The 9811-nt window shown below is 53.3% G+C and overlaps 1 protein-coding gene across 1 annotated transcript in view; it reads right to left on the bottom strand.

The window, feature by feature from the left end:
* The window catches only part of FAM167A (family with sequence similarity 167 member A), a 42192-nt gene extending 38659 nt beyond the window's left edge, over positions 1–3533 (bottom strand). The window contains exon 1 of the mRNA XM_042935025.1: positions 3503–3533. The gene's annotated coding sequence lies outside the window, so the exon portion shown is untranslated. The remainder of the gene's footprint in view (positions 1–3502) is intronic.
* Between the last annotated feature and the right edge of the window lie 6278 nt (positions 3534–9811).

The raw sequence follows: 9811 nt of genomic DNA on the forward strand, positions 1-9811 counted from the left end.
GGTGAAAGAATCTCGGGAGCTCTCGGGGAAGGTGTGGCCAGGGCGCCTAGAGAGACAGATGGCTGTGACCTCACTGAGTCCACAGAACGAGCTTTATGAATTCTGTGGGACTTGTCTGCAAATAAATAGTTGTTCAAAAAATGTGTACATGTGTGGCAGAGTCTGGTCTGAGGCTTGCTTCCATCCAACCTATTAATGAGATTTGCCTTCACCTTCACCATAGTTTTTAGTGGTTTCTTTCAAACAAGTAAACAAACAAACAACACAGCAAAACCTAAAGTTATGACCAAATGGGCTTAAGGACCAAACGGACCTCAGTGTCCCCAAGGCACAGCACACGTAAATGCTCACAGGCCTAAGGAGGTACTGTCACTTTTAACTCTCTGGGGGGTGAGAGTAGGGGCACAGTGAGGGCTCTAAGTGGCCTCTCAGTCAAGGATCCTGATTCAGGATCTTCCTGGGTCCTTATCGCCCTGAGAGTTCCCCAGCTTGCCTTGCAGGGCTGAAGTGCTCAGCTCATGTTCAGAGGCTCTGTTGGCTTCCTGGAATGAGGAAACGCTGCTCAGCCTTCAATAAGCCCTGAAACTGGCCACAGTGGAGGTCCCTGTCTGGGCCCCTTATGTACCCAGAAAACCAGCTCCTAGCTGGACCTTCCCTTGGAGGTCTCATGGGACAAGCCCTATGAGGAAATCTTTTGGGACCTACTACCAGCTCCCACAGTTAGATCAGATACTGGGAAGGGGGATTTCTGGCCATACTGGAGAGATTGCCTTGAAGAAATAGGGCTCAGTCTGTACCTCTGGATAAGCCGAACCCCTGCCCCTTCCTAGGCCTCTGCAAAGGCTGCTGGGCAGGGGCCCTGGGGTGAGAAGTCCCCTGTTGCTGGAGTGCTTGCTACTCCTCTACCCCTAGGGATGAGAGCCTTTCCTTGGACGGCAGTGCCCACAGGGAACCGGGCTGCTGCTTTATGCAATCTCGTCTCTAAGGGGTTTTTCTGGGTTGAGCACTGTTGCAGGGTTGAGGTAGGGGTCGGGTAGCATTCAGGAAGAAAGCAGATGGTGTGGGGAGTGCAAGCCTCTCACTTCTCCTCTTGCCCACTTCTTTCTCCTTTCCTTTCTCTCCCTAGCTTCTCCAGACAGACATGGGGGGAGGGGTGGGGAAGCTCTAGGCGTTCACGCACCGGGGCAACTGTCCTAACCTTGGAAAAGCTGACATTTGCAGCCTTCCAAACTCCTATGGGCAACTGGACCCTCTAGGGCAACCCAAACTCTACAGGCTGATTGCCACGTGCTTGCTAAAGCCCTTTCCCTCCTCCAGGCTCACCCTTCCTGCTCATACCCTCTCTTTAGACCCTCCCCACGCCTTCCAGGTGTGCCTGAGGACGGCTTCAGAATTTGCCTTGAAGCCTTCCTCTCTTCTCACCCCAATCCAAATCCCAGTGTACATTTGCGTATTGAGAGCCATCCTGGCTAGTCCTCAGACATTTCCAATCAGGAAGCACTCCCTCACTCCTATTCTGTAAAATGGGGAGCCACGCATTCAGAGTTATCATTCATCTTTCAGCTTTGCGAGTAGCTCAACATCCCAGTCAAGCAAAGAGCCATTGCCAGTTAAAGCACAGCTCCCAGAGGAGTCTGAAAATTCCAGATGCTCTTGTGGGGCCACGGGAGTTTTCCACTAGCAAAATTTACCTAGAGGAAACCACCCGAGTGTGTGAGAAGCCTAACAAGCGGTTTCTTCCCTGTGGGCCTGAGGCTCTGTGGGTCTCTCTCAGCAAACAGTTAGGCACCGCCTTGATTTACTTCTCCGCCAGAGTCCCTTTTTTGGAGGAAGGCCAAGCTGGTAGGCACAGAAGCGCGACTACTAATTTTGTGGAAACCTATGCGTGTATTTGGGAGGACAAAACAGGAACAAGTGCATGAAAAGTTGGAGGACTTCGGGCGGGCAAAGAGGAAAAGGGGGTGAGGGAGGATCCGTCTCTCCACTTGGGGCAAGTGGGGTTGAAGCGAGCCAGACCTCATTACAGGGACTTTCATGCTACTGATGCAAGAAATGGGTTTCCTGGCTCCACAGGATGGCAAGGGACATTCCCAGGGCACAGGATGAGCCCTGCCAGCCAGCTCTCTTTTTCTCTGGGTGCCACTGGTTTCCTCCCCTCTCTGGGCCTCTCCCTCCCGATCTCCTAAAGCAGCCTTCCTGTGAGAGCACTGTCTTAGGAGTCAGGCACGTGAGGCTGACCCTCCCTGCTCTTTCACCAGGCACCTGAGCTGCACAGAGTTACTGAATCTCTGGGGGGTCCCATCAGCAAAATGGGGATGCGATGTCCTCTCCAAGGGCGATTGTGAGGATAAAATGTCCAATGGATGCGAAGCGTTCTCAAGCGGTGCCTGACTGGTAAGTGCACTCAGGAAAGAGCTGTCGTCTTTATCCACTCTAAGTACAGCTCGTGGTTGCTTTGCCAAACCTCTGAAAAACATGCTAGCAGAAACTAGCGGACGTGGTCAGGCTAGAGGCGCCATGGTCACCTCCGCTGTCCCAGGACTTTGCCCAGCACTCGCCATCCCTTGCCTGGTGGGTGGCAGGACCATCTCTGGGGCATAAGGAGGAAAGCTGCTTCCCGGCCATGTCTCCCTTGGGCACTTTGGGGATTTCCCTATTGATGGGGACCTGGGCTCACCCCACCTGGGATTCACCAGGAATGGCTGGGAGTGGATGGAAACTTAATCTGCGAGGACATGCCTGTGGGCTAAGATGAGGTCACGGCCCACCAGCCTGGAACCAGCCTGCCTTCCAGACCTTCTCCGGAGGAACCATACGCCACAGGGAATGAAGACCAGATATAGGCAATAAGGGATTATTTTAAAAGCAGAATATCCAACCTGACTTGGTGGAAGGAGACACCTGTCCACTAGCCAAGGACCAAAGACCTTCCTGCCTTCTCTCAGTGAGGATGGGGGGGGGGGGGGAATGCAGTCTCAAGGCTGAGCTGCTCATTTCTCTGGGGCCCTTTGGGCTGCGCAGTCCCCTCTGATCACACTGGCCTCAGCCCTTCAGAACACCCAGGGCCCAAGTGCCCTGGGCCACTTCTTCTGAGTTAGGGAGGGCAGGAACTTCATGTCACGGAGCCTGAAGTAGGACAGAAGGGACAGAGTGGGCTCAGAGATGATAAGCAGTCTGGGAGTAGACCTGGAGAGACTGAGTGGGGCTCCTCCCTCTCAGACCGTGTACCCCAAATCTCCATCCAGATCTTAACCGCGGAACGGGCCAGCAAGGAGAAGGGAGATAGAATCCGACAGGCTGTCCCATTCCATATGAGGGAACTGAGCCCCCAGGGGCCGGCAGGATCGGTGCTCCCCAGCCCCGGGCCAGGCTGGTCTCTGCCAGCGCCTACTGTAGGGACCTGCGGCCCCGAGCCCCCGGCCCATCCCCAGCCCGACGCCCAGCCTCGACCCCAGCCTGGACCCCAGCCCTGGGAACGTTCCCGCCTCTGTTGCGAACCTACCTTGCGAGGCGCTCCGAGGCCCTTTCCAAGGGTGTCACCGAGATCCCCGCCTCTTTCTCCGGACGCGGGCTACCCTCGCCACAGCCTCCTGGCCCCAGCCTGCCGGGCTGAGCCGGCTCCTGCCTCCCTTTCTCTCTGCTCCCGTGAATTCTCAGCACTATTCTTTTTTTAAGGGACTTTTTTTTTTTTTTTTTTTTTTTTTTGCGTTGCGTCAGGGCGGTTGCCTGGCGACGGCGGAGCTATTTCACCTCGAGCGGTTTCAGCCCGATCCCCTCCAGCCTCTCATTCGAGCCTCTCCGCGCGCCGCTCCCGGGACCGGGACGCGCGGGGTCCCGCAGACGCGCAGCCGGGTCCTAAAGCCCTTCCAGTTGCTCGGTCCCCGCCGGGACCTGAACCAGAGCCGCCGCCCAGCCGCAAGTAGAAACAAACCACAAGCGTTTGCCAAAGCCTAGACGAAACCAAACCCAAATATCCATTTTATTATTATTATTATTATTAAAGCCGAAACCAAAGCAGTTTTTCCCCTAAGCATGGCAACGTGGCTTTGCCAGTGTCAGCAGTTTGCGTGGGTGGAGGGGGCAAGAGAACGATCTTCCAGCGGGCCTGAGCGAGCCTAGAGCCTACACCCCATCCACAGGCGGCTTGAGTTCAGACTACCAGCAGCAAATCCCGTTACTGAGGACCTAACCTACGCCACACCGTCACAGCGACTCTGCAGGACAGATGTGGGCATTTCCAGCTTACCGATGAGGAAACTGAGGCTCAGAGAGGCTAAGTACAAACCAGAGGTTAAGTAGAAACAGACGTCTTCCAGGTCTGTCTCCCAGACCTGCCCCAGAGCACGTGTTTTCCCCACAAACCACAGGGTGCCTGATGACACGTACTAACTACTATGTGCCCTGTCAACCACTGGAAGGAGTTATGGTCTAAGAACCAGTCTGTGCTCCACCAGAGTCTACAGGTCCAGGCACCTACAACATATACAGGACAGCAGCTCAGCTGCCCCATCCTGGCCTTTGGGGTCAGTCCTGACTGGAGACACAGGGCTCCAGTCCAGAGCGGAAGGGCTCCACTTCCTTCTGGAACCCCTGACCTCAGGGCTGATTACTGGAAGTTGGCTTCATTCTTAGGGCAGTCTGGGACATGGCCAAGTTCCTTTCCTAAGACACTTGAGGTTGGCAGGATCCTCCAAAGTGATCTAATCTGCCATCACACTCATACTGGGGGTGCAAGGCGGGTGTTGTTTCCTCCATGGACAGATGTGCCCACGCACAGAGGTGTGGGGCTGCACAGTGACTTGCCCCAGGTCCCATGGGCTGGGCTGCTTGGGACAACTCAGTCCCCACAGATGCCCAGCCCCTGGTGCTCTCCCCTGGTGCTCTGTCCTTCATTGTGTTTCCCCATCTGGGCTCCATCCCACTTCTTCCTTTCTGCCTTCGCTAGGACGTCTGCAGAGGGACTTTGTCCACAGAGACGTCCTGTTAATGCGAGCACCATGCTCACAGGTTCATGATTCTAAGCTAGCAAGTGTATTTGAACGGGCGTTTTTTAGGAGAGTCCTGTCATCGACCCAACCTCTTGATCCTAGAGATATCAATCCGGTCCTTCCCTTTCTTCCCATCCCCTTGGCCATTACCCTGGCGCAGGTCGCCATCAGCTTGCCCCAGCTCCTGCAGCAGGCCTCTTAACCGGTTGTGCTGCGTCCACTCTTGCCCCCATCCCTTGGCCAGTTACTCGTCCACAGCCGGAGCAAACTCTTCCAAAGGGAAATCCAAGCCCCGCTCCTCCCTGCTTACAGCCCTCCAACAACCCCCATTCCTCCCAAGATTAAAACCCAGCATGGCCCACCGGGCCTGGCTTTGCCCACCCCTTGGGGTCCATCCTGTGTTGCTGCTCTGCTCTCCAGGCAGACACTCTTCCAGGTCCTTCTCCGCACCTGCTCTTTCCACATGGGGCTGGCCACACTTCTGCCTCCCGAGGGAGCCCCAGGTTACATGTCCTCTAGCCCTACCTACCTCTCCTTTGTGGACCAGTTGTAATGTGATCTTTATTTGTGAAGTTATTTGATTAATATCTCTCTCCTTCTGAGGCTGTAGGCTCAAAGGGGCAGGAACCATGTTTGCAGGGAGATGGCTTGGTCCAGACTCAGCATTCTCTTGGGCTGGCCGGACCTGACCACACGGCCCTGTGCTGGATACTGATCATCTGCCCTGCTGGCCGCCAGTGTATTCTGGCCCCGGCATGTGGTAAGTGCTCCGATGTCTTCTTGGTGGAGCCGTCCCATCCCATCTGGAAATGCTTTCAACTTTCTTCACCCTATCAACCCGTCATTCGGCATGGGGCTCCTGTTCTGCTTTTTTGTGAGTGCACTGTTTCTGTCTTCACGTACACAGGCAGCCTGTCCGGGGCAGGGATGGGGTCTTCCCCTGTGCCTCCCACTCTGCCTGGCACATGCCTGGGCAGGAGGGTGGTCAGTCAGTGATAAAGACCAGGACAGTCAGTGAGTGGGGAGAGAGGAGAAGGGGAAGGAACCAGGTCTCTGTTGGAACAGTCTTAACCCTAATGTCTAACCATATGTGCTGGTCAAATGAGTTTATGTGTAGAGCTCCAGCATAGGATAGTAAGTAGGCATACAAAAATATTTTCAAAAAATATACTGATGTGGGAAAATGCTGCTGATTTCACGCCAAGTAAATACTATAGGAGTACCAAATGTCTAAGTAAATGAGACATTATGAAAGCTTTAATTCTAATATCTAATGTCTAGTTTTTTTATATGTGTAGGAAAAAAAAAGACTGGGAGGGTATATGCATATACTGGCTGCGGTTATCTCTGGGTGGTAGAAAAAACAGGCTTTCAAATATCTTCTATACACTTGCATTAATTTTCTTTGTTGGCTGCAGTGCATAGTTTTTGTGAATGGCAACATCAGGAAATATTACTAGAGACTAAAAATGGTCCTGTGTTCGGGGTACCCGGTGTCTCCTGCTCTGCATGGCCTTTCATGCCTTTTATGTGGGGTCCTGTGAGGCTGGGCTGGAGTCCAGTGATGGGCGGGGGATCCCCATGGCCCAGAGCAGCAGGGCCATCTGGGGGCTCTTCCCCTCCAGTTGGCCGTGCGGACCAGGGAACACTGGGCCAAGCCTGGGAGGACGAGTCCGGACCCTGAGACAGCACGCTGGGTCTAGGGGTGCCTTGTGGGTCGGTCCAGGTATCCAATTTGACCTTCAAGGGGCAAGGTGTAATGATGTGTGGGATGTCTGCACCGCCTTGGCGAGTGTGTGTGTTGGCGGACAGCAGCCTCGCTGACATTAGCATAGCACTTCACAGGTTATCGAGCAGCTTCCTTTCCAGCAGTCCCAGAATGGGTGAGATGACATCTCTCCTGTTTTTACAGAAAACCTGTGCAATAAGGGGGTCAAGAAATAGTCTCCCTCTTACCTGCGAGGGTGCCAGGCTTGGAGAGGTTAGGGGACTTACTCAAAGTCACACAGCAGGTAGTGGCAGGGCTCCCAGAACGGTCTGACCTGAGCCTAGGGCACCTCATGCCACTGCACCAGTCCCTGGACGCAAACGGCAAAGCCGCCTCAGTGACCATAGCCGATCGCAGCGCGCAGGGATGACTTCATTAATAAGGTAACTTGATTTATTTTTTCTGATGTTTACTTATTTATTTTGAGAGAGAGAAAGCATGAGCTGGGGAGGGGCAGAGAGAGAAAGGGAGAGAATCTCAAGCAGGCTCCATACCACCAGCACAGAGCCCAACTCGGGGCCCGAACTCATTGAATCACGAGATCATGGCCTGAGCTGAAATCAAGAGCTGGACGCTTAACTGACTGAGACACCCAGGTGTCCCAATAAGGTAACTTTAGAAGAAAGATTTGAAGGAGATGAGGGGGTTGGTCATGAGGTATCTGGGGAACTAGCAGAGGGAACAGCCAGGGCAAAGTTGCCTGCTGAGCAAACATGTCTGACACAGTCAAGGAAGAGCAAGGGGGCTTCATACTGGAGTGCAGTGATGGGGGGAGGGTCACAAGGAGTGTGGGAGACGACACCAGGGAGATGACAGGGTGGAGGTGCTGGGCCAGATCCGGACCATCGCCAGGCCTCGCCTTTCCCCCAAGGGACTGCACAGATTGCACAGCTGGGCTGGGCCTCTGCCTTCTTGGCCCTCCCACATCACAAAGCTTTATCTAAATTAGTCTCACCGGTTCCCACTGGAGTTTCTAAGGTACTCCTCCAGGGCAAACTCCATTGTCTGAGGCTCCTATGCATCCCTCTTGGTGATTGAAATTTGGTGCCCGTCCACTGAATGAGAGCAGGAAGGAAGGAAGAAATTTGTTTGGCCGAGGTGCACGGAGGACACTCTCCTGCTCCAGGGAGCGATTAGGATTTGTAGGCGTGGGCCAGAGTCCACTAGGCTCTACCACTGGCCTTTAGGAGAGACTTTTCCAGCCAGGGGCCCAGTGTTTCAAGAGGATCCAGGAAGTGTTGGTCATTTGGCATTGGTGCTATAACAATAATGGCTTCTTCCTGCCCGTATCCCTCAGGAGGGGATCATTCAGGCTGAAGCACGGGAGGGAGACGGAGACCAGCTTCCCCTCCTGTGGGGAACTCATTAGTTCAATGAGCATATGTGGGCAGCTCACCGTGTCACCTGGTGCTAGGCACTGGGGTACAGCACCTGCAGCTCATTAGTGTAGGCCGGTAATTAGCAAAGCATTGACCTGAGAACTGGAGTCTGGGAGCTGATGGCTGTCATCTAAGCCCAGATGAGGAAGATGAGTGGGAGCTGAGTGGGAGAGGTTTGGGGGAGGCCGGAGGTGGAGTGAGGCAAGAGAGGGAATAGTGTGGACCGGACAGGAATGCACTTGAGCAGACTACAAAAGGGCATGATGGGCCAGATAAGGCCTTGGGATGTGATCCTGAAGGCAAGAGGTTAAGAAGGGAGCATGTCATGGCTTTTGTATCTCAGAGAGACTGGATGGATGTGGGGACAAGGCAGGAGGCAAGTATACCAATAAAGAGGTTGTTTCCATTTTACTGGTGGTAAGAGGCCATGAAAGTCTAGACCCATGGCAGGGAGTGGCTCACTGCCTTTCCCGGGTGAGGATGGGTGGTGGGGAAAGGAGCGTGATGAAGGGGAACAGCAGGTGTCTGGAAGCAGTCAGAGTCAGGTTCAAGCCCCGGATTTTCTGGTTGCTGATGTGTGCCTGTAAAAAGTCACTCAAGTTTTCTGAGCGGCACTTCCTTCATCTACAATATTGAAATATTTTTTTTAATGTTTATTTATTTATTTTTGAGAGACCGAGACAGAGAGAGGGTGAGTGGGGGAAGGGCAGAGAGCGGGAGACAGAGAATCCCAAGCAGGCTCTGTGCTATCAGTGCAGAGCCCGATGTGGGGGTCGAACTCATGAACCACAAAATCATGACCTCAGTCAAAACCAAGAGTCAGACACTTAACTGACTGAGCCACCCAGGTGCCCCTAAAATGGAAATAATTTTAATAGTCCTGTCCTTATAATGGGCAAGAGGTCCTGCCTTGGATCATGTGCTTTAGAGAACCCTGCTCTGGGTCTGCTCCAAGTAAGGTGGCCATGGGGCCAGGGACATGCCCTCTCAAGGTCCACACCTTCCCTTCTACTCAGAGCTCTAAGTATCCAGGACCCAGGAATTTCCTGCCCAAATTTGAGGTTGTGCAGGCCTCTTTCCTGGTCTATGGAATGTGGGAGAGGGTTGCGGTGTCCCCTGCTTAAGCATAAGGGCCCTCATGTAGGAAAAGAAAGAGGGAGGGCCATGGGTGGGCAGCCCCCAGCCCCCAGCCCACCTTGTTCCAGGAATCCAAGGGTGTAGAATTAGAACCTGCCTTTGAGGTTGTTATAAAGGTACATTTGTCAAGGCAAGAGGAAAGAACAAATATTATCTAATAGTTTGTTAGCCTGGTTTATAACTCTCAAATATTTAGACACATGGCATGTGGGCCTCCATTTATACATTTGCTTTGGACCTCTCAAATGTTAGCAGTGGGCCTGATTACAGGGCTGCCTCTCTGGTTTAAGATGCAAAGCAAATTGCATCCTGCACTCAAACAGGAGCCACTGCTGTTGGGAGCACTCTCTCCCCCATCGTGGAATCATGGTATCTCCTGCAGAGTTTGTCCCTTTATCTTGTGGACACTTGTAAGAATCATCATCTAGAAGATGCTGCAGAGAGTATTTCCAGGCACAGAACCAGCACATTCTAGTGACAATGGAAGAAGGCATCCTTGGACATGGGCAGCATTTGATGGAAACCAGAAATGATTCCAC

This window comes from Panthera leo, chromosome B1 (assembly GCF_018350215.1).
Source record: "Panthera leo isolate Ple1 chromosome B1, P.leo_Ple1_pat1.1, whole genome shotgun sequence".
In the NCBI taxonomy this organism is placed as follows: Eukaryota; Metazoa; Chordata; class Mammalia; order Carnivora; family Felidae; genus Panthera; species Panthera leo.